Below are 23,752 nucleotides of genomic sequence, written 5' to 3' on the forward strand. Positions count from 1 at the left end.
TAGTCTTAAAGGTTCATAAATATAAGTAATATAAATTAATTTTAATATAATTAAATTTAGAATATTTAATTATGTTATAATTAATTAAATATAATATATGAGTGAAATTAAAAACTATATAAAATAAAGATTAGAAAATTTAAATATAATATGATTTAATATTGTATATATTTATATGATAATAACCATTGAATTTAACTTCAATTATATAATTTCTTACATAAATGTAGTAGATAATATAAACTAATTATATAATTATATAATATTAATAGATAGTATAAAATAATTATATAATTATATAATATCAAATAATTTACATTATTATTTAATTAATATCACTTTTTTTTGGAAGGCAATAAATTTTTAATACAAAATATTCTTAAATATTAATTACAATTACATATCTCTTTTTTGGAAGGCATTAAATTTTTTAACACTAAATATTCTTAAATATTAATTATAATTTTTTAAAATACATTTGACTAAGATTTGGATTGCAATAAATAAAAAAATAATTTCATTTTTAGTTAAATATTTACTAAATCAATTATTAGGTATTCTTAACTTTTAAATTATTATTAATAGTTTGGTTGGTAGAGAGGAAAAAATGTTTTTAAAAAAATATATCCAATTATAAAATTGTAGAATAATTGTAATGTTTTTATTTTATTGTAGAATTATATTTTATCATATTTTTAAAACATTTCTAGAAATTAGTTAGAAATAATAGAAACATTGATACATAGATTTTTATTTTACTCTTCTATTAGTATCTTATTTTAATTATGATGATATATATTTTAAAAATAGAAAGAATTTTTTTTTGTAAATGTGCAAAATATGTTGGTTGAATGATTATTGTTAGATTTTTATTATCTTATTCTACTTTTTACAAATAAAAAGGAAAATTAAATTTTTTTCACAAATTCAGATGACCATGAAAATCAACAAGGCTAAATTCAAAAGGCTGCTCAAGGATGATCATGCTACCTTTTTTGTGAATGAGGTTAATCATGGATACTTCTGGAGGTTGTACTTAGATACCATACATGTTTTCAATCAAACGTTTAGTAGGTTTAGCAATGAGATTAAAAGAAGACCTCACAATGCTTCTAGTAAGATGGTTTACTTGCAGAATCAAATTCAAGATCCAAAAAGCATGGTGTGAATGGATGGCCCCTTGGGCTGGGTAGCTTGGGTGGATACCTAGGCTGATGAGCTTTACTTGGTGTCATGGTCTATGATTTTGTTCTATTGTTTCATTGTAAAGACTTCATTTTGATGGTGTGAGGCTTGGCCTCTGAACTTTGATACTCTGTGGTCTCTTGTAATTTTGATCTCCTTATTTCTAATATAAAAATAAAAAGGAAAAAATTGTGAATGTGGAAAATGTAGTATTATTTTGGAGATTACTTCAACCAATGTTATTTTGGAGATTACTTCAACCAATGTTCTATTGAATATAATAGATAAGTATATCATAAAAATGTTATAACATAAATATAATAGAAATTAAAAGAATGTTTAAAAATATGTTGAAAATATTTACATTCATAAATTTTCTATTGAAAATTCTCTTAATTTTAATAATAACTACAACTAAATCAATTATAGTGAAAATTATTTCATATATATATATATTCAATTAATTAATAATTAAAATGTTATTTGTATGTTTGAAATGGAGATGACTCCTTCTATGCTAATGGAAATAGAAAAACAACATGATGCATTTGGAAATGGAGGGAGGCAAAAAAGATACAATTACACCATGTTCTCATTCTGCTGCTTAAATCAATTTTCAGCTTAATTTTAAGTAGTAATGTGTTCCCATGCAAAATAAAAATTGAAGAAAAGGAAAATTTAGAATCTTTTCCTACTTTTGTGGGGGGACTATTTTTTAGCAAATGAAAATAAACTGTGAGAAAAGAGGGGGGCTAGAAATAAGTAGTGACTACTTATTGAAAAAAATGACACATGTCTTCACCACAATTTTTTCATCCTCTTTTTATTTGCCTATATTTTACTTTTCAAAATTATTTGCAAGAAAAATGATTTAAAAACAATTTTTAGAACATGCTTAAAATTATGCAACAAATATTTTGATCTATGGGGCCACAAGCTCCACAAATTGTGCCACAAAACAATGAGCAGCTGCTGCTAGCAAGAATAAGCTAAGTAGTTGCGACTATCCTCTAGACAAACACTTGAACAATTTTGAAAAAATTAAAAACATTTAATCTTCATAATCTTGATAGTTTGTAGTAGAAAATAACAAAAGATTTGACAAAAAAATGCTACTTCCTAAATTTGGAAAAAAAGCAAGTTTAACTTTGTTTTGTCTTTTGTACAGTTTGAAAATTAGCCTGATAAAAGGAGCTTAAAAAAAGAAAAGAGAGAGAGATACAAGCAGAGAGGGAGGGAGGGAGAGATAGAAAAGACAGAGTGATTGGATAGAAATAAAGATTCTAAAGAGTCTATTTCAAATTTAGTGGCGAGGTTAGAGCTACTATGGTTTGGTACAAACATGTCATTCCATTTGCAGCCTCTCACATTTAAGGAAAAATATAATAGAGAATGGAAACATCACATTCTAAGATGAGACAATACCGAGAAATGTGAAATAGGGATGTCGAAATCCAACGGCGGACAAGTTTTAGATCATTTTTAGACACCACGGACCGTAGATCTGCGACGTCAGATCATGTATTTCAAATTTAAAAATTCCTTCAGCTCTATAATTGAGCTGATTATGGATTAGATAACAAAAGTCAATAATTTATCTCCCCTCTATAATTTAGCTGTGTATTTGGAAACTAATACCTATAATTTGGCCCCTCCGTATAAATTTAGCCCATTATTCACTGGTTCTATAAGAGTTATAGAAACTAGATATTGATTTCTTCTTTAATCAAGTAACAACCTTCTCTGTGGAAAGTATCGCTGAAAATGGAGGTGTTCATGGTGATGCTGTTACTAGTTCTAGTTCTGGCGGTTAATGCTAAACCAGAATGCCCAATGAATCTCGACTACATTACTCGAATTCAATGGAACCCATCAACCTGTCATTCAATTCAGACCTGCAAAGACCTTGAAATGTGTAGTGACACATTGAGAAGTTTGTTGGGAGTTGGTTTTGCTCAGCTGCTCCGGGATTAATCTATTTTTTATCTCCCCGACAACGCCTCCGCCATCGCATGCCTCACACAACTTCACAAACGGATGAGCTCTATGGCTCTTCCATCAAATCTGGTTTCTCTCTGTTTCAGCGATATATCAGAGTTTGTATCAAGCCCTCGTCTTTGCGGCGGCATAAAAGCAAAAGGGACTGGATGGAGAAGCTGGGGCCGACTCCATTAATGGACGCAGCCTGCAAAGGAGATCTCTCTATTTCCACTGCCTACAGCGTATGCCATAATATCAGATAGGTGGTATTGAAGAGATTGGTGGGGAGAATAAAAAATGCCACAGTTGAAACTAATCTACAATGCAACTCTCTCGCACTTTGTATGTTGTTGGCGTAGCCAATGAATTTGGACCCATGAGCCAAAAAGGCACAAGCTGTATTCTGGGCCTTCCCTTTCATCGCAACAAGTTGAGATTTTGTTTGGAGATGGTTTTATATGGCTGTGTGGGCGCCCCCATGGCTATCATCTTGCTCTACACCGTAGGAATCAGTTACTGGTGGTGGATCAGCGGGAAAATTAGGCGTTTTGTGAGAATTCACAGAAGCCTTCTAGGGATTCACATGGGCTTAGTGCGGTTGGATGTACTGCCAATCATGTACGCAACCAAGAATTTTAGCTGCGCCAATTTAATGGAACAGGGCAATTTTGGAATGGTCTGTAAGGGAAGACTTGCCGAAGATCATGGGATGGTTGCTGTGAAGAAAATGAAGTTAATCAACCTGAGCCCAGTGCGGTTAATCAACATGCGGCAAATAGAGGAGGCAACAAACAATTTCAGTAGCACCAATTTAATCGAGCAGGGTAGTGTACAAGGGCATACTTCCCCATGGTCAGATGATTGTCGTGAAGAGATTGGAAAAGTGCTCTGTCAATGATTTCTGGAACGAGGTGGAGATGATGAGCAGCTTTCGCCACTAGAATTTGTTGGCTCTCCATGGTTTCGGTATTGCCGGTGATGGCAAACAGGGTTGCATGAAGCAGTTTCTCATCTACGACTACCTCGCTAATGGCAGCTTGGATTAGCACATCGTTGGATGGAAAATTAGAGATGGGAGATCAGGACTGATGTGGGAGCAGAGGAAGAAGAATATAATGGGCATCGCAAAGGGGTTGTGTTACCTGCATTCTGGCATTCGGTCGGTGATATATCATAGAGAAATCAAGGCCGCAAATATTCTGCTGGATGACGACATCAATCCCTGCATTGCAGATTTTGGGCTGGCCATAAGGGAAGGGTTGTCTCTGATTGGGTCAAAAGTAGTAGGCACGCATGGGTATTTGGCGCCGGAGTATTGCCTAACTGGACTACTCACAGATCGCTGTGATGTCTACAGATTTGGCATTGTGTTGCTGGAAATCATGAGCGACAGAAAGGCCATGGACCGATTGGGTATGGAAGCTTCTTGAGGTCTCGAATAAAATCAATCTGGTGATAGATTGGAGAATGCGCGAGAGGGAATTAGAAGTGAAAGCAATGGAGAGATTTGTTAAGGTGGGCATTTTGTGTGCTCATGTTAATGTGGCATTGAGGCCGAGCATGGCAGAAGCTCTGGAGATGTTGGAGGGAGAGGCTGCCATTCCCACAATGCCAGAAAAGCCTTTTCCTATAGAAAATCACAAGGCAGAGGCCGACGGGATGGATTTTCTCAGGTTTTTAAATCCTTCCTTCAAATCTTTCGTCAATGCAAAATAGGAATAGGCGACCGTGTATGCATTCTGTCCGCATGTAATGCGTTCCCCTATAGCTACTATTTTGTGGCGAAAATATTTTATACAACCTCCCAAAAACAAAGTGTGTAGAAAAATGATTATTTGATGTAGTATTTCTTCTCTGCGTCTACACTTGCAATGAGACACCAAATTCTTAAATTTATGCACTGTATCTATGGATAATGGCAAATTTATCCACTGCACGTTTTCCTGACATGATTTCCGATATAAATTTTTGAAAATCTTGAAGTCTGTTGCATGGAATAGTTAAACAAACATGTTTTCCTCTTTGTCGAAGGTGAAATTCAGTTCGAGGAATTAGCTTAACGTACAAATCACTTCAAGTGATTTAGTCTTTGTCTGCAAATAAAAATGTCTATTAATGTTTTATTTCTTATTGTTTTTTAAATCTTTCGATATACTAGTATAAAATTTTCCACGGGGATGTCTATGGTGGCATCAAAATGGTATTTTTAAATTAAATTTAAATTTAACATATAGTTCTAAATTAAATTTAAATTTAATTATTAAAAACAAAAAATTGTTGTTTTGATGTAGGCATAGACATTAGTCATTTCTTTCAACTAGGCTTGGAATTTGTTTTTATGACAGTTTGATTGTGTTAATACCTTTCATTTTATGTTTAAAGAGAAATATTGATTTTCATTTTTTATATAAATTAGTAATAATTAAAAAAATCTCATATATCAAAATTTCTAAAATAATATAAATTTCTACAAAATAATCATAAATTAGCAATATATGTCAACTTTAACAATGTTTTTAATTTTATATTTTGCATCTCATAACTTTATGTACTTAAGTATCATATTGACACTTTTATAAAAAATAAGTTGCCAATCAATAGGGTCCAACAATTTTTCAGCCTAGTCATATATGACAAAAGTGGGAAAAAAAAGCTAATGTCGAGCTTTATATGTGAAGCTAGAACTACTAAAATGATAAAGAAATTCATTAGAAGTATCTTACTATTAATATTGTTCTAGTAATTTCCAACCTTGCATGGAAATTAATATATTTCAATGCATAATTAGTATATAAAACTCAAATGGTCCCATACAACCCTTCGTGTTCCCTACATCTTTTCTACTCTTGTCTATTTATCTATTATTAGTTCTTTCCTTTGGCAGGATACTATTGTTTTAATTCAATTCAGTTTTTCAATTTAGCTGACCAATCAATTCATAGGATTTCAAAGATTAAAAGAAACTTCAAATGTTTATATCTTTTTCTAATTTTTCATTATTTTGTAAATCACATTTTTCATTCATTCTATTGGACCATTCTATTTTTGGCAATGGAAAAATTCAATTTTCTCCAACAAAAATACAAATATTTTCTAACAACTCTATTAATGAATGCATTAATTATAACTTTATCTTTTCCAAATTTGTGAAAAGTGGATTAATTTAAAAAAAAAACCAATTATTTTTATCTTCCACCTCACAAATGAATATCTAATCAACATTAATTATCCCTATCTATTTTCCTTACCAAGTTCAAATATAGAGTTAAATGTTTTTTTTTTTTTTTTTTTTTGTATTAACTATAAAGAGATCAAAAAGTATACAGTTCACCAAGAGTCAAAAAAGAGGCATAGCCTCACTCCAATGCCAAAGTGGCAATAATACAACTAGGATAGATCATATACAACAAGAGCCCAACATTAAAAAAAAAAAACCCAAAACTAATGCAGACTATCAAAGTAGGTATCCACCCATGCAGTCCAACTAAGTGGGCCTTCCATCCAAATGATTCTCTTTCGCTCTTGGATCTAGGACAACATAAAGATCTCCTCCTTTCTGGCATTATGATTCCTCTTAATAGCTTGGTTCAATTTTCAGCACGTGTGCTCAAACATTCGCAAATTATCAAGAGTCCTCGTCCATTGATACCCATAATTAAGCTCGTAAAAGAAGAACATAGCTTGGCCATCCTTGAGAAACCTTCGTAATTTATCCTTTTCAATAATCATGGTAGTTTGAACCTGCAAGAATATTTTAAAATATGTGAGTCTATGATAAAACTCAGTAAAAACCCTTGGCTTACCTTAGTACTTTTCCTCATTCTTGCATTTCCAGATCTACCAAAGAATGTTAGAAGACAGCATATTCCAGAAAAAATTAGCATATTTACTAAGCCCTTTAATGTGACCCATAACAATTTCAATAATATTCACATTAAAGGGATAGTAAATACCAAAAAAAATTCATATTTCTTTAGCAAAAAGGTAATCAAACAAAATATGTCTACTCGTATCATGCAACCTACAAATATTACATATATCAGAGTGTTGATTATCTCTTTTAAGCAGAAGTCTATCAATTAACATTAGCCACATTTAAAACGTTAAATTTTTGGCTCAACGAGACTTTTCCAAATATAATCTAGCAACTTATTCCAAGCTTTATTATCAAAAGAACAATACTATATTTTGTTAATATGAGCAATAATGTCTTCATTATGATCAATGAACTTGTATATGTTCTTAGCTTTAAGTTTGTCTAAGACAGTGCCATCACTATAAGGAATTTGAATAATAAGGTCATATTCTTTTAAAAATACTTATATATTTTGATTTTAATACTACTTTATTATTTTGAAACATATATTATATGAAATGTAGATATCATTGCTATTTAACTTTGAAAAACATATATCAAACTTTGAAGCTTTTACATGGATACAAATCGATATAAACATAACATAGATAATGACCACCTTACAAGGTTACCAAGAGATACTGAATTCTATAATAGATGTTAATGAAATACTATGTGATAACATAATTATTATTGAAATGACATTATTATTATTAGATGTTCAATATTCTAGCACTATTAAAGTAATAATTACAAGACTCAGTTTTTTACATATGAGAAAACTCAAAATTGAATAATGATCTATAATTTAGTCATGAGTAAATCAATCATGCCAATACTATTACATTATTCTTATAAGCTAAAATTATTATTATGTTATTAGGATTATTATTATTTTTCTTTGATTTGTTGATCTTAGATTTATATGATTTAAGTCAAAAGACATTTATTATTTAAGTATTTCTTAAAATGACATAAAAAAATTCTATTTTCCATCTACAATAAATTATCAAAGTTTTAATTTATTTAGTTTAATGTCAAAATTTACTTCTCACAAATTGGATGAAATTTTCTTAGTTGAATATTCCAGCTACTTGCAGCCCAAGGGGTCAAGTTTTCTTGGTTGGATATTCCATGTCCTTGGGGCTAGTTGTTAATGGCCTTGGGAACCTTTTACGTTATTCTCTCCAAGCGTAGCTGTTAATGGCATATTAAATCTAAGATTGATAGAAAGCTGATTAAATCTATATTCAATCTCAACTGCATATTTCTTCTACATGATTCTTGCACTCTTGTGCATGTCATTCCATTATGGTAAAAATTATAAATAATTCAATTTCCCTTTCATGCAATGCTACTTCAGTCAACCATAAAAACATGAAGGTAGGAACTTTGGCGAATGCGCCCCTTTTTTAATATAAAACCTTTCTTTTTTATTTCTTACTGTTTTGGGAAACAACCTCAAAGATAACAAAAAATTTGTTTGAATTATTATAAGGTATTAAAATTTTAGTTTTAAGTAATGGGAAAGGGTCAATAATGTCATATGTTAACATATTTCTCGATATAATGATGCCAAGCGGGATGCCAATGCAATTTTTAAGAAAGATATTTTGAATTAGATTTTAAACATATTAGTATGTATTTATAGATGGCAACTTTCATGCTTTTTAATATTCTTAGTTTCTTTGTAAACTAATTATGTTTTTTTTTAATAGAGATAGGAGTTTCTATATTTTTAACACTTTTATTTTCTTTAAAAGTTATTTTTCATGTTTCTGAAAGTTATAAAAAGAAATGTAACCAAACGTATTGTAATTTATTTTGAATAATAAAAAGGCATAAGTTTCATGAAAAGTAGAATTTTTCTATATTTCTTAGGATTATAATGCTATGTTATGGATAGACAATTCTTTGTATGTCTTTCATTTGATTTTGTGTAGGAGACATTCATGACCATCTCATGATTAATATTTCAAGCTTTGTAATTTATAATACATGACAGATATGAGTAAACTTTTGAAAATATAATGTCAGTTTTTAAAAAATGGTTGATAGTCATTTTTGGTTTTTATTAGTATCTTTTTAGATTGTAGAAAGTCTCTTCCAATAATTAGATATTTATATCTTTAACTAGCACATGCATCTATAAGATATCCAAGGAATACATGGATAATAAATCAAAGGTAAAATTTAAATAAATTTTAATCATATACAAAATTATATAATAATTAAAATTTTATATGCATTTTAATAATAAATTTTTATAATTGCAGTTTTTCTTTACACACTTTGTGGGTTATAAAGTTTGTACAATGAGTAGTTTGGACTCATGATAGATCAAGTAAGATGATATTACTGAGAGTTAAGATTGCCAAGTTTGTTAGAGAAGGCATATGGTGCATCAACCTTTCATTTAGTATGTTGTCTTGCTTCCTGTACATAGGGAAAAGTTGTTGGATAGTGATTTTGTTCTTGCATCATTTGAGAAGAGTTCATCTCTCCTATGGCATGATAAATCATATTTTATCATCAACTTGTTTCAAATTTCATATCAAACTCATTTGATTTAATTAAATCTTAGCTTGATGTTAAGAATTTAGTTCCTATATTTGTTTGTCACTAGGTAATTAGTGAAGATTTACTATTAACTACAATCCAAAAATTTAATTTCTAGAATGGGGATGAGTATATTATCAAAATAATTAATTACTACAACCAATTGGTTGACACAAACCAAGAACAAGATACTAGAAACTTATGAATTATATGTGTGGTTTTTCAATCCGTCCACAACTAAAAACTATCATCTACATCTAATTACATTTAATAAATATTTTTGATTAAGAGTTAAAGTAGGTTTTTTAATAGAGGATCCAAAACCCTAAGAGTTAAAACCTCAAATCCAACAATTTAGTTCAAAAATAAAATAGTACCTAAAATAACTAGTACACCCACTACAATAGCAACAAGAAAAAGCCTACAACTAGGCAATTGAAACTAGTTAATGGCATAAAAAACAAACAAAAGAAAAGACAAGAACTACCGACGTGACTGAAATCATGCCAATTCCTTGACTAGCTCCTCGTTGAGCTCTTTAATTCTATAGATGGCTTCTTTAATGTAGATTCTTGATTAGGAATAGGGTTAGTAGACTTCTTCTTTCTTGTACTCATTCTAGTACATTTCCTTGGACTTGTTGTATCCCCATTTTCTTTAGATGCCTCTAGATCATGAACCAATAACTTAATATAATTTAGATCCACCTTCCCCACTAGCATATTCAAGAAATCCATAGTCACCTCCGTTACCCCCTGACAACTATTGGTAACACAATTTACCAAAATTTCCATTTTGTTGACTCTTTCTTGTAGGCCCTGAAACCCTTTATCTTTATTAACCTTATCCCTAGCCTTAACCTTCTCACTCCCATCCATCATTATACTTTGGATCTCTTCCATCTTATCCTAAATAACTCTCTATTTTAGGTTTAATGTATTAAAGGAGTTCAAAGTCCATTTATCCATCCAAAACATATAAAGAGAAATAGATTTCACTATTTGCGAAACCCCAAAGGCACGGTTGAGCTTAACATCCCTCAAATCATCATCCACCAATTTAACATTAATCTCATTTGGTCCACCATTTTGAGCATCAAATATTTTCTCTCATTGTTGTCCTATTTCTTACCCCCATCACACTCCTCACCTTTCTTCTATTTTAATCTTTTATTTAATTTCTCTATAGAGGCTTGAGGATAAATCTAGACATCATGCTCAATAGATTCCCCATAATCCACTAGGTGAAGGGCCTCTTTTTTAATATCCTCTTCATTCTCATCCACAAATTTGTCTTTCTTCCCATCACTCTTCTTAATAGGGAAGGGATCTTCCTTCTATAGAGACCGGGAAGACACATGAGACTAAGTAGTACTATAGGGTTTGTAAAGCCTTTCAATGGACCCATAAGAACCCTCACTCTTCCCTTCCTCAATTTTCTACATAATATTCAAACCCTGATCAAAAAAAGTGTCCATAAGCTCTTCATCAAAACTTTCCCCCTTCAACTCTGTTTCCATTTCCTTATAGTTAATTATTTGCTTCTTTCTTTTGGTCATCTGCAGAGGAACATCTTCTAGATTTACTTTACCATTCATTGTTTCCCCTTACCTTTACTACTACCAAGGCTCAAAGGGTTTCCTTTAATTTCCATAATAGGTGACACTAAATATTCCTTGTTATTTTTTTAACATTAACTAAATTATCAAATACATAAGCCTTTTATACAAGTTGGGCTTATTGGGCTTCTCCATAAAGACTTTAATCCTCTGTATTAATGAACCAAGCCACTAAAGGTGAAAGTCGACCCTCCTCTTATACCTAAATTGATTCAACATAATGAAATGATAGGTATGGGATCTATCATAGTGCCTGTCAAGCATTATATACTCCACAATAATTTTTAACACCTTTTTCTACATAAGCTTAATCAAAGAAACAATATATACCTCCTTTTTTCCTTTACCCATTCTTGACATCCTCTTTCACAAACATTCTAATAGAAACATAAAAAATTTCCTAGACAATACCACCATTTTTAATTTTCTCCTAGACCATTTTTTTCTTTTATCCATTTCTTACAATTCCTCAACTCCCTTATTTTTAGTTTGCCTCCCATTATACCAAACTTAGAGACAAAACTCATCAAATTCATTCTCAACACAACATTCTTAGAAATTTAGAAAGAATGATTATACATAACTGAAAAATAAACACCCACAAAGTGAGGCAACTAAACCTTTTCTTGGAATTTTTACTTGCCAAAGTATCATCATCATTAAATTTAGTGTTTTGATACTTTCCCTTCATTGATAGAAATATTTGATAAGTCAATAACTTTGCGATGCATCTTATCATGATTTAAGAGGGATTTTAAATTTTTATTACCACCTATGCTCCATCATTTCAAGAGGTGATTTTAAATTTTTATTAGCCTCTTTTTTAGGGATCAAAATAATGAAGGTAGAAATGAGTTATTTAAGCAGTTTCCTAGACCCAAAAAATTCTTTAACTGCCGCACATACTTCTGACCAAATTGACTTCTTGAAGTGTTGAAAGAAGAGCATAGGAAATCCTTTGAGCCCCAAGGACTTCTCTCCTTCAAAAGAAAACACGACTTTATGAATTTCACCACAGATGGAATAGAAACCAAAATTTGGTTATTAATGTCATCCAACAAAGAAGGAACAGCCACTAGAAGCTGCTTCTAACTATTGGGGCAGAGCTTATTATCTTTTTTGAATATTTTATAAAAGAAATCCACAAAAGACTAAGAGATTTCCCCATATGAATGCACATCTCCTTTCTTTGAGGATATATTCAAAATTCTTTTAAAATCTCTATGTTTAGACACAATGAGATGAAAAAACCTAGTTTTCTGATCTCTAGCCTTCATCTAGAGGGATCTTGACCTTTGTCTCCAATAAATATCCTCTTTGATAATAATATCATGATACTTCACTAGCGGCTCCTTTTCAATGTCTATATAACCATGAGAATCCCCTTCATCCTGAATAGACCTTTGAATTTCATCCAAACCATTTTAATAACATTTTTTCGAGAAAATATCCCCAAAGGTCTCCTTGTTCCAAGATTTGACTTTTTTTCCACATGACTAAGTTTTTTAGATATCTTGAGCATGGATAACACTTTAACCTTCATATTCCACAAATCCCAAATAATATTATAAAAATTGGGGTGTTCCATCCATATCCTTCCAAACCTAAAATGAAAATTATGCTTGACAACCAAGGGCTAAGCTAATATAGAAATCAAGAAATGGTTAGACCCTATCTTAGTGATAGAAGAAAGAGAATGGTGGAATCTATTAAATCAATCACCCAAAATAAGAGCTCTATCAAGCATTACCTAAATGAGGTGCTTACCATTTTGATGATTGGACCGCGTGTAGGAGCAACCTTTGAGATCTACATTTAGAAAATCATGTAGATGAATGAAGTGCATAATATCCAGCCTTCCATCCAGATGAGCTTGGGTAGAAATGCCTCCCAATTTATCATTATTATTCAAGGGAGAGTTAAAATCACCCATAACCAACCATGGGATTTCAATGATAGATTTTCTAAAAGTCCACAACCTTTCCAAGAAGGCCAACCTCACATTTTTGTAATTGGGAGCATAGACATGAGAGAGAATCTATGATAAATTATTTCTAATATGAGAAAAATTAATACAAATGATATTTTTTAAAGATAAAAGGACCTCACCTTGAAGAAGGAAATAATTCTAGAAGATAGCCACACCTCCTAAGGCTCTTTCAAAATCACACCCAACAACTTTTCCATTCTTAAAGAGAGATAGGACCTCGATTTTTTCTTTAGTCATATCAGCTTCTTGGATTAACAACAGATCTGATTCATGATCACGAATCATATTCCTCAGTATATCTTTCTTATGAGGGGCATTCAATCCCCTAATATTCTAGGACATAATCTCCATTTAGAATTAGTGAAGCAGATCTCCTAGATGGTTCTCTATTTCCCATCTGCAATATCTTGTTTACTGGGTGATTCACGAGCTTCTATTTTATTCTTTTTGCCAAGACTTGATTTTTTTCCTCCCACATCCAGTTCGATAAGATTCATGGCCACTTTATTGATAAAAGAAGGCATTCACTGCTTAACTTTTCTCTTATTATTCACAAATTGCCAAGGTTGCTCAGAAGATGAAAGCAAAGAGTTCATCTTAACTGATGCTTTTGACAAGTAGCCCTCTAGAGAGAAATAAGTATCTAGGACCTTCAAAAGGATCTCAATTGAGTCAGAGAGCTTCTAGGGTTGAACCTCAAGCTCTAGAAAGTTTACAATCACCTTTACACTTGAAAAAAGGTCAAGGTAGCACCACTTGAAAATTTTGAATGAGCCCATTAGAAGAAGGGGAACACACCAAAACACCCTCAACTAAATCTTTTGGGCCTAAATAATCTCGTCATTCCCCACCAACTTCTTCCTTAGATTCACCATCCATCAAACCATCTACAAGAAGAAACCTGTCCTCCAAAAGATCCGCCCTCTAAGAATGCATCAACTCTAATTGCAACTCAGTATCAAAAGTGTTAGCCACAACCTTAGAGGAGAGGTTACCTACTTCTAGAGGTCTTTGAGGCAACATTTCACTAGCGAGATTGGGATCCACAAGAGAATCCTCCACACTCATTACCTTTAGAGAGACAAGAATACTTTGATTCACCTGACTCAAAACCTCCACCTCAAAGTGCTTCTTAGGGAGAGGACCCTACTTATGGATCCATTCATTTTTTTTCTAGAGGGAAGATGAGGTTGAGGAGCCTTTTTTATTTTTTAGGATAATTTTTAGCTTAGTGACTTATATTATTGAAAATAAAAAAAATAAATGGAAGGGTTTCAAATTTGACCTCCTATTTGAGAAGCCCCTACTTTGAGTTAATCATTATACTAGACGACAAGTTTTCTAGTCTATAAACATTAACAAAAATGTGAACAAAGACCAACCTAGATCTAGCTGTTGTACACTGATCAACAAGCAACAGTTGACCCAAACAAGCAGCGATGCCTTTAAAAATTGCTTCATTTCAAAAATCCTATGGTAACCCAGGGAGTTTGACCCAAACTAGGACATGGGCAAAAAATAATCCTCAAAGGTCAACTTAGGAGCCCATTTTCAAAAAGGTAGGGCCATTTTTCCAATCAACTAAGGACCTTGACAAAAAATTTGATTACAGTTCTCTTTATTAGAGGATTTAAAGAACAAGAAGCTCTTGGGAAGAGCTACAATCTTTGGCCTTTCAGATACCATCTTTTTAACATGGGAATGAACTTCCTCAATATTGGGACTAGATCGAAGAAACTTACATATGAGCATCAACTCCAAAGCTGAAATAGAAAAATCCAAAAGAGGGTATGGAATAAAAATCAAGAACTCCCTATTCTAGCATCCCACTTTGATAGGTTCGACCAGACATGAAGGTATTTTATTCAAGGTGGCCCCAAACGATCTTCTCCAATCTTTTCATTCGTGCTTGAATGTCTCATTCACAATGCCCCCATAGCCCACATTCGAAGGCTGCAAAGGACCCCCCTTGCTAGAACTAGAAGCAACACATGAGGAAAGTGGAACTGCAATATCAGACACTCCAGGTGGAGTCACCACAATACCATGCATCAAGGAAGATTCAGAGGAAACACCCAGAGATTCTAGGAACATAATACTATTAGTAATAGAGCTTGTAGCAAGGTAAGACGCCATTGCAAATTCCTCTGGACATCTAGCATCGTGCTCACCATCACCATTTTTCCCACTTGGTAATTTCACATTCGAACCAGCATCGTCATGTTGCCCTTCCACTGACCCCTCCAAACTCACCATTGCGTTTGATGACAATTGCTATTTATTATTATTAAATATTGATTTTTAGTTTTTATAATTCATCTAGGCAATAGGATATTTGTGGGAGGATGTAATTGGGTTGCTATTTTTTTAAATATTATTGTTTTTATTTGTCCAATTGAGTTTCATAATATATTTGTTTTAGTGGAGATTTAAAAATAATAATTATATTCATATGTTATAAATTGAATATAAATAAATAATATTTTCTCTCTATTTAAAATATTTTGTTAAATACTTTTTTAAATTAAAAATTATTTATAATTTGATTTAGTACATGAGGTTATATTTTGAAGTTATCAAACACCTACCTATCATTTTTTTTAACAAGCACCTATCTACTTATCATTGTAAATGTACAAAAACATGCAACTACTAATTAAGAATAATTAGACATTTATATAATTAACAATAGACAATAAGAACATTGTATATTTATAAATAGACAAACCAAAACAATTGAAAAAACTCACTCAGTTATATATACTAATTGAAATTTTATAAAAATTAATTATACATTAAAAAGATGAAAAAAAAACCCACAAATAGTTAAAATCAAATCCACATTAGAAAAACTTAAAAACTGAGTAAAGAAGTCTTAGTGAGCCATATTCACATATAAATTTTGAATTCATGAAACGTAATCACCGACTCACCTATTTTTTAGTCACAAATGTCTAAATCAAATCCTACATTTACATTTTATTCACTTCCTTTTTCATATCCAATTAATTAAATAGATTTATATCTCAAGCATGGATCCAAAGTAATTGTGTTTTGCCTCGCAATTCGTCACAGAATATATAGTTTTATTTCTTTCAATCTAAAATAAAATATTGGTTCCATGTATGTCATTTCTAGAGGGAGGTGTGGCTGGTTTACAATTTATCTAATCTTCCAACATCGGTCAACAGAAAATACGTAAGCTTCCCTTTTTTGTATAATACTGCAAACGCCATTTCAACACCAACAGATTTTGTCTCTATAGAATCGGTGGCTACGATCCATTAATATGGTCAACACGATCGTTGATCAATCTTGAAAAGTGAAGAACACTTGTCCGTAGAAGCCCAACATTCCAATATATTGCTACGATATCTTGTCCTATTTAATCACGATGCTCCACTCGGAACAAAATCGGGGATAATTCTGAGCATCCAAGAAGAAACTACAAACATGAAAGGGCATTTTTGGAGTCGATTAAGAGTTGTAGCAACTTTATATAGCTACCTTCTATGATATAGCGACAACATTCTCAGTGCAAAATGTCAATGAAAATGGAGGCGTTCATGGTGATGTTGGTACAGGCTGTTTTACCCATCATTAAGCCAGCTGTATTCTCGACCATTGCAAGATAATGGTGATGTAGGCGCCGCCATGGCTATGAGCATTATATGAATCGTTAGTTACTGGTGGAGGGCGAGGACGAAACAAAGGCGTTTTAAGAGATTATTGAAGAAAAGCCTTCTGATCAACGCCGTGAAGCCCAAGATGGGCGTAGTGTGGTTCAATGAAGGGGAAATCAAGAAAGCCACGAATAATTTTAGTTGCGCGAATTTAACCGGGCAGGGGAGTTTTGGAATGGTGTACAAGGAAAAACTTCTTGACGGTCGGATGATTGCCGTGAAGAGAATGAAGCAGTGCTCTGCCGAAGAAGACGCAGATTTCTGGAATGAGGTGGAGATTCAGAGCAGCTTTTGCCACCAAAATTTGGTGGCTCTGCGAGGTTTTGGTATTGGCAGTGACGACAAAGAGGGGTTCCAGTGGTTTCTCGTTTACGATTACCTCGCCAATGGCAGCCTCGATCAACACATTTTTAGCCTCGATCTGACATGGGAGCAGAGGAAGAAGATTATAATCGGGATTGCAAAGGGGTTATGTCATCTGCATTATTGCGTTCGGCCAGCGATTTATCATGGAGATATAAAGGCCAATAACATTCTGCTGGATGAGGACAAGAATCCCTGTGTTGCTGATTTTGGGCTGGCGAGGATGGCAAGTGAAGGGGAATCATATGTCGTGTCAAAAATAAGCGGGACGCGTGGGTATTTGGCACCTGAGTATGCTTTGTATGGAACACTTGTCCGTAGAAGCCCAACATTCCAATATATTGCTACGATACCTTGTCCTATTTAATCGCGATGCTCCATTCAGAACAAAATCGGGGATAATTCTGAGCATCCAAGACGAAACTACAAACATGAAAGGGCATTTTTGGACTCGATTAAGAGTTGTAGCAACTTTATATAGCTACCTTCTATAATATAGCGACAACATTCTCAGTGGAAAATGTCAATGAAAATGGAGGCGTTCATGGTGATGTTGGTACAGGCTGTTTTACCCATCATTAAGCCAGCTGTATTCTCGACCATTGCAAGATCATGGTGATGTAGGCGCCGCCATGGCTATGAGCATTATACGAATCGTTAGTTACTGGTGGAGGGCGAGGATGAAACAGAGGCATTTTAAGAGATTATTGAAGAAAAGCCTTCTGATCAACGCCGTGAAGCCCAAGATGGGAGTAGTGTGGTTCAATGAAGGGGAAATCAAGAAAGCCACGAATGATTTCAGTTGCGCGAATTTAACCGGGCAGGGGAGTTTTGGAATGGTGTACAAGGCAAAACTTCCCGACGGTCGGATGATTGCCGTGAAGAGAATGAAGAAGTGCTCTGCCAAAGAAGATGCAGATTCAGAGTAGCTTTCGCCACCGGAATTTGGTGGCTCTGCGAGGTTTTGGCATTGGCGGTGACGACAAAGAGGGGTTCCAGCAGTTTCTCGTTTACGATTACCTCGCCAATGGCAGCCTCGATCAACACATTTTTAGAAACGCCGCCGGGAGAACGCTGACGTGGGAGCAAAGAAAGAAGATTATAATTGGGATTGCAAAGGGGTTATGTCATCTGCATTACTGCATTCAGCCAACGATTTATCATAGAGATATAAAGGCCTATAACATTTTGCTGGATGAGGACAAGAATGCCTGTGTTGCTGATTTTGGGCTGGCGAGGATGGCAAGTGAAGAGGAATCGTATCTCGTGTCAAAAATAAGCGGGACGCGTGGGTATTTGGTGCTGGAGTATGCTCTGTATGGAATTCTTACAGATCAGAGTGATGTGTATAGCTTTGGAGTTGTGTTGTTGGAAATCAGGAGCGGCAGAAGGGCTCTGGATATCTCTGTGGAATGTTCGACTGAATACCTTATTACTGATTGGGCATGGAAGCTCCTGGAAACGAGTAGAGTAGTTGAATTGATAGATTGGAGAATGCACGAGAGTGAAGAGGTGAAAGTAATGGATAGATTTGTTAAGGTGGGTATTTTGTGTACTCACGTTAATCTGGCTTTAAGGCCGAGCATGGCAGAGGCATTGAAGATGTTGGAGGGCGAGGCTGTCATTCCCGCAATACCAGAAAAGCCTTTGCCAGTAGCAAATCACAGAGCGGCGAACAATGGAAAGGCGTTTCTCAGCGTTATATAGAGTTATCCTTTCTTCAACTCATCTGTCATTGGAAGATAGGCGACGCTCGTAACATGAATTGTTTATTCCTTGGTGGTCATGTTTTTTATGGAAACATCTCAGCGGAGATGTCGATATCCTTGGTGTTTCTAAGAGAGAAATGAGCTGCTAAGAAATGTAGTATTCTTTATTAGTCCTACCTATAATAGGTGGGAACTGATGTTTTCAATTGCACTTTTTACATTAGTTTGCATTTTATAATTTTTATTTTCATAGTATTTCTAATGTTTGTGTCGCCATTTATTTTTTATTTCATTTTTCTAGGAGAACTTCTTTTTTGTGATTGGGTCTTAGAAATTTCGCTCAATTTTTTATAAATTTCTCTACTCAAAATTTAGTAAAAATGTCAAATCAATATATAGTACATAAGTACAACCAATATTCATGTTTCAAAGAAAAGTACAACCCATACTAAAAATGAAATCAATAGAATATACAAAGTGCAGACAAGAAAATACTCTATCCTTCATTGCTTTAACAATCTTTAAAAGACTTACAACTTACTTTGATATCCACGAACAAGGCATGTGTATTGTTTGGCAACTTGCCTCTAGAAGATGTAATGTCTAGTTTTATTTACAGTGCATGTAGAACGAAATCAATTTGTATTTGATATTTGCTAAAAAGGTTATATTTCTAATACTAATTCAAATATGTTAGTTAATAATAACATAATTATTTAATATTTTTAGTCAATATGATGTATAAAATTGTTGCTAAACAAGTTAAAGGTCCTATTTTTAAATAAAAATAAATATTTATAAATTAAATTTATTAAATATTTATATATTTAAAAAATATTCAAAGAAAAGTATTACTTTGATATATATATTACATATAATTTAATTTTTTACCTTCACAATTAATAGTTACAATTTATGAAATGAATTAAATTGTTTTCTTGGAATATTATATATTTGTTAGTGAACAAATTGTCTTTTCAATAATAAAACAAATTTACTCTATTCCTAAAGTGTTAGAAAACACAAAAATGTTCACAACAGTTGAGAAAACTTAATATTAGTTGGTTTTCTCTATGTATTTTAAAGGTAGAACTTCCTTATAAAATTTTCAATGAATTCAAAAGATCAACTTCACAATTTTACCAGAAAGTGCATAAGGTTCTCTCACATACTCTTAGGTAGTGAGGTGAGAATTCATTCAAAGAATATAGAGAAAATTCACCACAATCTTCTTTCAAAAAACACCTATTCAAAAGAATGAATAATACCTCAACTTGATATTAATCGCTCAAGAATCTTAATTAAAATGAACTTATAGTAGAAACAACAATAGATATCTTGAATCAATAAATCAGAGCTCACAAAGTAATGATGATTTAAACACTTCAAACTCCAAGTTTCAAAGCAAAATCCAAGATGATATATATATAAAATCTCCTTCATGCACACAGTCATTCAAAAGAAAACATATATATGCTATTAGATGATCCTTGGTGACTATCTTAGGTAACCTAGAACCTCCACCATAGTTAGTTTTAGTCCATTTCCTAACTACAATATTGTTGTATTTTCTTGAATTTTCTCAATATTCAGCTAGCGATTGCATGGGAAAATATGTGGTAAATGTATTTTCTGGTAGATGTAGTATAGAGGCAATGATTTCTCTTGAAATTGATAGCACTGGTTTCCCATCCTTGTTTATGATACTTTTTCTCCTTACATCATAATGATCAATGCAAATTTGAAGCAATTCGGGACTTAAAAGGGTAGGGGAAAAAGCTGCGGCTTCGACTAGACCATTGGTCAAAATTTCCATACACCCATTTGACTCATCAACATGCTCAAGGAAGTTTGTTTGCAATTTCTCCAATTTAACACCTTCTAAGTTGGTATCACATATGACAAGCCTTTTGCATTCAAAACTTGAAATGTTGCAAAGAAATGTAACATAGATTTCATCCTTAAACAAATAAAGCAAGGCTTTGAACTGATTTATCTTGGAAAACACACAGATTGCAGAACAAAAAGAAGGACTTCTATGTTCTCACTTGTGACTTGCCAAAAAAAAATGGTTTTCCTTTCTTTTCTCCTTCAAATTCTTGATTTTTCTCATAGTAAACAAAAAGGGAAAGCCAAACTCATTTTAAAAGGAAAGAGTACTTACATGCAAAAGTACAACTTCATTATGAGGCATTCATGACAAATAACTCATGACAAGGTTTACATGTTCGAAGGCCTTGTGACATGAATCCCTTATTTAATAACTCCCTTGGTAGTTGTATCAATAATTGTTAGCCTCATAATGACATCCAATCCTCTTTTCGGTGAAAGAGATTCCACTTTTGATCATAATGATGATTCTTCATATTTAGAATTAAAGCACCTTTTTAATTATTATCCTCTGACACAACAATTAATGCCTTGTGAAATGGCAGCCCATTTGTACAACATGATCCAATCTCACCAAAAAGTCTTTATTGTAGAATGGCTTTGAACTACTTTGAACTGAGGTTCAAAGTGATTCAAAGTGGTTCAAAAGAATATCCTGCTATTTTGGCGCAGATTTCTTACGAGAAAATTATGAGTACAAAATCCTTTGATTGAACTACTTTGAACTACTTTGAACCAAAGTTCAAAGTGATTCAAAGTGATTCAAATGAAGAAACAATGATGGGGAGTGTTGGGGAAACTTTGTACAACACTTCAAATGATTGTGAATACATGGAATGATGAAAGAAGTACTTCGGCAACTGGATGGGCAAAATTTTAAGGAAATATTTTTAAATATGGTGACTCATTGGATAACTAACAATATTTAATCAATATTTCTTAGAATGTAAATAGTATGGAATTTATTTTCTATTGTAAATTTGATAAAATTAATTATTTCAATTCCTTAGTATAGGAAGTATAAATTTTACTTGATACCTCTTTTAGTAAGAACCAATGAGCAAAGGTTATCCATTCCAAAAAATTAGTTGGAGTTAGATCTCAACTCCACCTATTATATATTGCATCTTTGGAAGTTTTATATTTGGTGGACGACATAATTTAAAAAAGTAATTAATTTTCTTTTAAATTTATTGTCATCTTTTATACAAGTTGTGGGACAACTTCCTTCTTTTATGTGACACCTCTTGATCTCAACCCTTAGCATTTAATAATATAGGAAAAATTGCTTTGTGCAATGATACAATCTACTGTCCAATTTCAATAAATGTTTTGTTATTATAGTTGATATATGTTTTATTTACATTCTATCTTTTCTTGCATAAAGTGGTCCCTAAAGCTCCCCAGAGCTCTTTTTTTAAATTTTTCTTGCCACGGTCTCCATTCATAAAGAAGTTTTACTCATTTGGAACTAGAACTTGAATAGTATTATGACAAAATTTCTGTGTTCAACAATTAAGAATTGTGAACTATTCATGCATTTTACTAAATTTATGTAATCTACAATTTTTACTTGAATTAGCCTGATGAAGCAAACCAAAGATCCTATAAATATGAAATATTTATTTTAATGTAGAATGTATCTATATAAGTTTAAATTGACCACATACTTGAAATTTAGGAATAAAGATTTAGGTGTCAATAAATGAAAAAAGGTTTTAAAATGTTCATATGAGTTAGTATATTTTCTAACAATTATTTCTAATTTTATCCTTTAAAATGTTTAGATATAATTTTTAAAATAGGACCCTTTTAGCATCAATATTTTTTTCTTAATAATAATTGGAGGACAGATTTCTTGTATGATATAATTATAGTGTTTCAACATGAAACAAGGACAACAACACAACTCCAAGAAGCCTCATTTTCCATAATTTTTTATATGAAATCAAATCCCTTCTCAAAAATTGATTTATGTCCTCCATGACAACAACCACCAACAACCTATCTTGCACTATGATCTTGCTCTATGTTTCTAGTATTGCATTGCACAATTACTTTAATATTTTAGTGAATGTTCAGTTGCATGAGAGCATATGCTTCTAGATTTCTTTGTATTTTGATGATTGAGTTGAATGCATGTTGTAGTGCCATTATAGATTAAGCGTTTTGACATATTTCATAACCTAAGGCTACTATAACGCTCCCATTACTTAGACTTCAAACATAGTTTTCTTAAGAAAAGATGCTGCAAGATTGAGAAAGAACTAATGATCACATAATAACATCATATAAACATGACTCAACAGAAAAGAATTTCACTCTTTTTAATTGCTTTCTTAGATTCTTTAATATATAATATAATTTAATATAGTTATATAAAAAAGACAAAATTTCATAACCCCATTTTTATTTTTTAATTTCATAATTGAAAATTAGTAACTTTTCCAAGATAATTATCTTAGTCAAAGTAGAAAATAGTTAAACTATCTAACATGCAATGTTTAATTCTTACTACATTAATGGAGTAAAAAAAACATATTTAGCCAATTATAGAATTTAAAAATAAACAAAGTCATATTTTGAAATATGAAATGCTAGTGGATCCTTATAGAGGTGGTCAAACATAAATAAATTTAAGTCTAAATGCTATTTTTATAGCATGAAAGACTCTTGGCAGGAGGATCATGAGGGGGGAGGAGGGGAGAGATTGAATTTTGGGCTTCACAATTTTAGAAAAAGTAACACAATTTGAAATCAGGAGCAACAAATAGACTATTTGGAAGGCTTGAAGGACTAAGGCTATTTTAGAAGTTATCAGTGTAACTTTTAGGTTTTTATTTTTCTTACATAAGTTCCACTCAACAATTGAAGTGTGAAATCTTCTCATAACCAAGTTTAGACTCCTATATTTTAGTA

The 23,752-nt window shown here is 32.4% G+C and overlaps 1 pseudogene; it reads left to right on the forward strand.

The window, feature by feature from the left end:
• Window positions 1-4,253: 4,253 nt before the first annotated feature.
• Window positions 4,254-4,881, forward strand: LOC149555352 (putative receptor-like protein kinase At1g11050 pseudogene; annotated as a pseudogene).
• The last annotated feature ends 18,871 nt before the right edge of the window (window positions 4,882-23,752 follow it).

The sequence above is a fragment of the Cupressus sempervirens genome, chromosome 5 (genome assembly GCF_028749045.1).
Source record: "Cupressus sempervirens isolate cs-2001-9-10 chromosome 5, ASM2874904v1, whole genome shotgun sequence".
In the NCBI taxonomy this organism is placed as follows: domain Eukaryota; kingdom Viridiplantae; phylum Streptophyta; class Pinopsida; order Cupressales; family Cupressaceae; genus Cupressus; species Cupressus sempervirens.